This window comes from Triticum dicoccoides, chromosome 6A, assembly GCF_002162155.2.
Source record: "Triticum dicoccoides isolate Atlit2015 ecotype Zavitan chromosome 6A, WEW_v2.0, whole genome shotgun sequence".
Lineage (NCBI taxonomy): Eukaryota > Viridiplantae > Streptophyta > Magnoliopsida > Poales > Poaceae > Triticum > Triticum dicoccoides.
In genome coordinates this window covers 262,703,317-262,710,805 of record NC_041390.1, presented here as the reverse complement: position 1 = coordinate 262,710,805, position 7,489 = coordinate 262,703,317, and positions in this window count along the sequence as shown.

Here is a 7,489-nt window from a genome sequence, read left to right as displayed (position 1 = left end):
ACAAAGACTTGATCCATTTGGGTTGGGTCACTACAAGATGGTATCAGAGCACATGTTGACTGTAGGACGTGACCCTAGAAATTGGCAAGCCCATAGGAAAGATTTTCTCTACAATTTCATTTTGAAAAGATCTTTTACCTCTCTTCTCCTCTGAGCTTATTCAAATATCCCCTTTTTAGTGAGACCATACCCCCTTTTCCCTTTGACCACACGAAGAGTCGACTAATGAGACCACTCCAAGAAGTACAAGATATCGGACAACCGAGACCATTCGGAATGAAGAGGATTTTACCATACATTATGATAATGGAAACTACAATGGTCGAAGACTGAAGACAAGGAGAGTTTGAAGGCTCTGAAGAATTCCCAGATTTGTATGACCTAGGAAGGCTACCCTTATGGAACTTGGCAGACTATTGAAGATGTCAATACCCGAGATCAAGGAGTATCGGAGAAAGATCGGAGCATGGAGAGTTAAAAACTCAAAGTTCTAAGGCAGGAGATATCAACTATGGAATGATAGCTCATGGAAATGACAAGAGCAGAAACACGGCTATCCATCAGGTTATCGCCCGCTTATGCTATTGTCACCGTGCTGAGATAAGCATGCATTTCATCGGAAGGATTGGATGACAAGAAGGCTGATGAAGCACCTATCAGCAAGACGAAGCTTTAACTTTGGATGGTGTATCACCAGGATCTGGAGCAGAAGTTAAGATGGACCTACAGGAAGCCGCTTTTGACAAGGAAGTATTTTGTGAAGGACTTAGGACCCAGAAGCTGAAGTAGCCAAGCTGGAGGAGCAAAACCTCGAGATACCGGAGAATTTTCAGGAACTGTAGGACAGTAGGACCATGGTTCATGTCAAGGATTTTGAAACCCAGAAGTTGGAACGCAACTCTAGAAATATTAAAGAATGTCACGAAAGACTTCGCGTCAATAGTGATGACCTGGCAAAAGAACTTGAGAAAGACAAACATGATCGGAAAAAGCCATTGGAAGCATGAACAAGACTTGAAGAGTTTGATGGCTTTGAAGATTTATTGACCTTTAGAAGACCAAACCCCTATTATATACCTACGTTAGATGCGACGTTTGTGAGTTGTCATTTGTTTGATGTTTTTCCGACAGCCACAAAATAAAAATCTGTCTTTTCAAAACCATTGTTTGTATGGTGTGCATCCCTCTCTATGTCTCTTGTCCCACCCCAAAACCCATGGACCCAATAGAGGATGAATGAAGATGAGCTTATATTTTCTAGACCGATGAGTCAATTGGAGATGGACCAATGGATTCAGAACATGGAGGATCACATGAAGAATAACCCTATAGTCGGAAAGGATATGACCTAGCATGCTCTCCACTGCTTTGAAAGAGGTGCTGCTACTTGGTGGAGGATGTACCAAACCATCAATGGATGGCAAGGAGTAACCACTTGGAAAGAATTTAAGTTGACTCTGCCAAAGTCTCGGCCTATGCCCAGAAGTTGAAGCCTTATGGAAAGGATATGAAGAAACCTTGTGCATGCAAGATTTGTGGAGAAATAGGACACACCCATAAAGAACACAAGGATGAATGCCCGAATTGTGAAGAAAGTCACCCAGTTGAAGAATGCCGAACTAGGCAGATTACTTGTTTCTTGTGTGAAGAGACTACCCACTATCCTGCTCAATGTCATATTTACCCCATGGTACAATGAACCATCCAGCAGAAGAAAGAAGTAATGAAAGGAGCCTTCATGGAAATTTTAGAAGAAGCTGTGATGGAGGACACACCTAAAGAAGACCCGAGTAAACCCTGCACTAAGTCTTGCCATTCATGTGGAGAAGAAGGACACATCTCCCAAAATTGTTTGAATGGGGATCTAGTAGAATTCCCGACAGAGGAAGTAGAATATTACCCACAGGAAATAGAAGCCCTGATTGGAATGGAAAAGTCCAGGAAGAGAAACCGATTGGGGCCCAGGAGGGACCCGAGTCATATCACCTGTTATAGGTGCAAGGAGTCAGGGCACTACCTCAACAGTTGCCCAAAAAGGAAACCTCGATACTTGCCAAAAGTAATATGTTTTAGTTGTAATGGAGCAGGGCACTTTGCCAGAGAATGCCCCAAGGAGAAGGAAACTTGTGCTAGATAGTTGAGTTTGCAACAAAAGAAATGGAGTAGTAGAAGTGAGAACATTTTCTTTTATATTGAGGTGTTGAGTTGAGACATGTAATGGAAAAGCGAGAGATTGTAATCACTTGAGAATGAATAAAGTTAGCATCGTTAGTACTGATATGGATTTTATGAGTTGTTACTCTATGAAGAAGGATTTTGGCCATTACGAGGATATGAGAAATATGGTCTATGGAAGATTTGTGCATTGTAAGTGTGGTAGTACCCTGTAAGAACCGTTGACCCCTGGAAAAGATAAGGATACTCCACTGAGTGGATTTCGGACAAAACGAATACAAGTTTTGTCTCGATATGTGTGGATACCCCAAGACTGTGTGGGATGAAGTTGGAGACCGTCAGTTGTTTGGACCAAATGTGATCAAGGAGTCAGAAGAGAATGTTAAGTTTATTCGAGATAGACTGAAGGTAGCTCAGTCCAGGCAGAAGAGTTATGTAGACTCAAAAACTCAAGGAGGTAGTCTATGAAATTGGAGATAGAGCATGTCTTCGTGTGTCCCCTCTGCAAGGAGTTAAATGATTTGGAGTAAAGGGACAGTTAGCCCCGAGATTTGTATTACCATACCGAGTTTTGGAGCATATGGGAGAAGTGGCCAACAAGTTGGAGTCACCCGAAGGACTGTCAGGAATTCATGATGTGTTTCACGTTTCCCAGTTAAAGAAGTGCCATGCAGAGATGGCCAATATTCCCCTGTAAGGACGCTTGACCCTGGAAAGGATAATGATGTTCCACGAAGTAGAGTATGGACTGCATAAGTATAAGTTTTTATCTCGGTATGTGGGATATTCCACGAGGATGAAGAGATGAATTACTATTGGAAAATAAAGGAGGTATGATGTTGGAAATATGGATCAATAGAAATTCCATGATGAGTCTGAGTAATCACGTCTTAGTTTGGTGACAATAGAAGGAAGGAAGACAGTACAATTGGATGGATTTAAGAATACTAGGAAGTTGGAAGTTGGAATAATGATCAGTTGCCCGATGATAAGTTCAAGGACTACAAGTGATGAGATGGGCCATAACCCACATGCCCCAGGACCTGCCAAGAAGCAAGCACATTCTTGCTGAAGGAAAAACCCTGGAGGAAGATACGACGTTTATCGGCAAACAATTTTATAGGAGTAACGCAAAACCTGAGAGTTGTGAAGAAACGATAGATGTTTGTCTGGCTTGCATAATCTATGGATATATCCGAACTTAGTTCGTCGACAAGAGAAATTATTTAATGCTTGTGAGGATGACCGAGTGTTAGAATGCGAGATTCGCTAAACCGTATACAAGGTAATGATTTGGGTGCGGGATGGATTGATCACCATACCGACATACTCTTATTATTCGCCTTGCTATATGGGATGGTAAATCTGAGTGACTTACCTATAGTAAAGAGACGACGATCAAAACCCTATTTAAACCTTAGAATGGTACATCAATTTTCCCTTGTATAAGGCAGCTTTTGCCAACCGTAGGTTATACGGTGAGGATCAACCCAGACCCATTTCCTGCAGGAGAAACCATAAATTGTTGACCACCATGAGATATCGATAGTTGTTTAGTTTTGGCACCAGACCCGTCAGCTAAGAAGACCCATTCATAGAATAACCGTACCAGAATTGAGGAAAAAGGTTATGCCGCTATCGGAAGAACCCAGAGACGAAATTTCCGCGAGAATTTGAGAAGATCGGCACTGTCGAGAATAAGGATGGAGTATATGAGTTTTGATGGAACCGTAACCATGCTTCTAAGGGTGGTAGTACCCGAGACCCCGGAGACGATCGATGGATTTTTGAGGAGACCCCAAACCTAACCTATTTCTTGCTAGCCTCTCCAAATCTCGAGGACGAGATTCATTTTAAGGGCGGTAGGTTTGTAACATCCCAAAATTCTAAATTTTAGAATGTTATAATAAATAGATAGATTTGATTGATTGTTTGATTGATTGTGTGAAATTGAGTGAAATTCGAAACTTTTGAAAGTTAAATGAGAGGGAATAAAAGGACTTTCCCAAACTTCCATTTTGCATTCGTGGTCTCCGTGAATTCAAATTCTTTTCAAATACAAAACCCTTGAGCGAAGATGATATGACTTCTTTCATTTAATTAAATGAAAGGGTATTTGAAAATATTTGAATTTCATTTGGAAATATTTCAATTCATAAACTTCATGCAACTCAATGATTTTCATGAAAGAAGATAAAATGACATCTTCAAAACAGATGAAATATGAGTTGGAAGTTTAAAAGGATCAAATTAAAATCCTTTTGAGATTATTTTCAATTTGGAGTTATTTGGGTTTTATTGAAATTATTTTTCTCCAAAAATAAAATATACAGAAAATAGGGTAACATGATTCCCTACATCAGAAAATTGGAGAGAAATAATTTTGAATTAATTTTGGTATTTTTAAAATGTTTTTTTTGGATTTTATTAGACCAGTAGCACTCTTTGAATTATCTGAATTTGTGTGGATTTTATTTGGCATTATAAAAATGTTCATGTCATAGAAAATCTTTTTCTGAAAATTTAGATATATAATATGCCTATATAAAATTTTTATTTTATTTTTGTTATTCGGTTTTCCTTCTGTTTCTATAAAACAGTGTATGTGCGGCCCATATTTATTTATCGCCTACATGCGCACTATAGTAGCTTCTGGCACCCCATTGTTTTTTCTCTCTCTTAAATAGGCCAGGCCCAGCCAATCTTTTCCTTTTCAGATTTTATTTTCCTTTCGCAAAAAAATGCAGCACGTACGCGCGTGGCCGGCCGATGGGCTTTAGGCCGTGCGAGGCGCTTAGCTCTTCTTCTCTGTTTCGTTTATTTTGGTCTTATATTTAGTCCCACGTTGCCTAGCCTTTGACCCTTAAGCCTCTTTTCCACCAATAAATATAGACCCATAGAGCCTCCAAAAATTATCTGATTCAGATTAAATCAATATTTTGGTTTGACTAGATTCATTGAAGAAAAATATATTTCTCCTCTCCGGCGCGACTTCTGGAAATTGTCTTTTCTCCCCAAAGTCATCTTTTCTCCGCCTTATAAAGGTATCTATCTTTATACTTCCGTAGTTTATTATTTCTAGACTAATACGATAAAATAATTAGATTATCAATTAGTCTACGTATTTATACATTAGACCCTAGCCGTAGCTATTTTTCTTCCGTAAAACAGCTTGGCCATGATTTTTCAAATAACCATAACTTTTTACTCGTTTATCCAAATTAGATGAAACCAACGCCTATAGCTTCGTCTTGTTTTTACCTATCCAGTGAACCTGTCACATCAACTTTTTGAATTTTCAAATTTTGAAATTTGTTCAAATTCATATTCAAACTTCTTTTGATCATAACTTGAGTTTTATAACTCCGATTTAGTTGATTCTTTTGGCAAATCGAAGCTCTTGACTTAAACTTTCTGATAAGGCCAAATTCACATAATTTTGGTACTGCTAGAAATTGTTTTATGTTGCAAGAGTTACTTGTTTGGTTTTGATGTTTTCCGTATTGTCTTCTTCGTTCTTTCTGATCTTTTGAGTGATTGCTTATGTGTGGTTACTATTGCTTGCTTATGATAGATTGACCGGAGTGTGACGAGTAGATCTATCAAGTGCTTTGAGTGCAAATCATCTTCATCAACATTGCAGGCAAGTTCACACTTTGATCATATCCCTTTCATACCCAGTTTTTATTGCATTAGAACAACCCTCACACATTGCGTGATTAGGATCTAATTAAATTGTGGGTTTTGGGAAGTAGTTGAGGTAGTACCTATTACCTGTTTATTATCAAACCTTTGGGAGTAACTTCTATGTTTGCTTATTATGCCATGCTATGCTCGTAGACGTGGATTGGGTTTTGAGAGTATTCATGATAGATGTGAGTTTGTTAAATTAATGGTTTATCTAAGGTGGCAACTTAAATACACATCTGGGTGGATTGAGGCACCTGGGTATTCCAACGATTGCTTGTTTAGGCACCTGGGTATTCTAGCGATTGCCTATTTTTTATGGACCGCCACCCAGGCTCAAAGGGATCATGAGATTATTCATACTAGAAACTTCCGTGTGCAGCCACAAGCTATTATGGGCTCTAGCATAGTTGATTAAGTCGTGCGAACTCTTACAGTGGTAGACTAGCAGATGTAGGGGAAAGTAGGTGTAACGGTCTACCCGATCTTAAGGTGCTAGCGCTTCTGAAAGACTATGTATCGGTCATCCGTTTCTCAAACACCATGTAGTGCGAGAATCCCAACGAAGGAGATCGAGTCTTGTGGGGAAAAGTGCGCAAACCTCTGCAGAGTGTATAAACTAATCATGATTAGTCGTGTACCCGGTTATGGACATGTTGAGTATCTAGTACTTGGATTATCATGTGAATCTCATCATGTTACTCTAATAAATTTTGTTGGATTTTAATGATGTTATTATTTGGGATTGAGAATGCTGTCAACCATTCTCAATGTTCAACAACCACCTTGATAGTTAATTAAAATGTATTCCTTTGCAGTAGGGAAAAATTGGCTTTTCGCAAAAACATTATAACCCTAGAGCTTTCCACCAGCCAAATATGCATGTAGTGATAGCCTTTATTCATCATTATCCTCTGGTGTGAATTTGCCAGTACATTCAATGTACTGACCCTTTGTGTCTGCAACATCTCATGTTGCAGGATATCTTACGACGAGTAAGTGATACGTTAGGGTTACGATTTCTACACTCAACTTTGCCATTGGTGTTGATGGGAATCCACAACCTTGTTACTTCTGCTATTTTGGATTGAGGTAATAGTATTTTACGTTACTTGTACATGTGATTTACCTCTGTTATAAATCTTCGAGTACTGTGTGTGTCAGCATACCGCTCCAGGGATGACACTAAAGCAAAGAGACTTGATCCATTTGGGTCGGGTCACTACTTTGTAACACCCTCAATGCGGCTATATCTCCCACGTGTCGAAGCACGAATTAGAGGCATAACCGCATTGAAGGCAATGTCGCAAGAGAGGTAATCTTCACACAATCCATGTAACGAATAAGGAAAAGGATACATAGTTGGCTTACAATCGCCACTTCACACCATACATGAATAAAGCATTACATCAACCAGATACAAACAAGGTCTGACTATGGAACCAAAATAAAAGAAGACTACCCCTAATGCTACAGATCCCCGATCGCCCCAACTAGGCTCCACTACTGATCAACTGGAAATGGAAACAACATAACAAACACGATCTTCATCGAGCTCCTCCTTGAGCTCGGTTGCGTCACCTGCACGGTAACATCGGCACCTGCAAGCTGGTTTTGGAAGTAATCT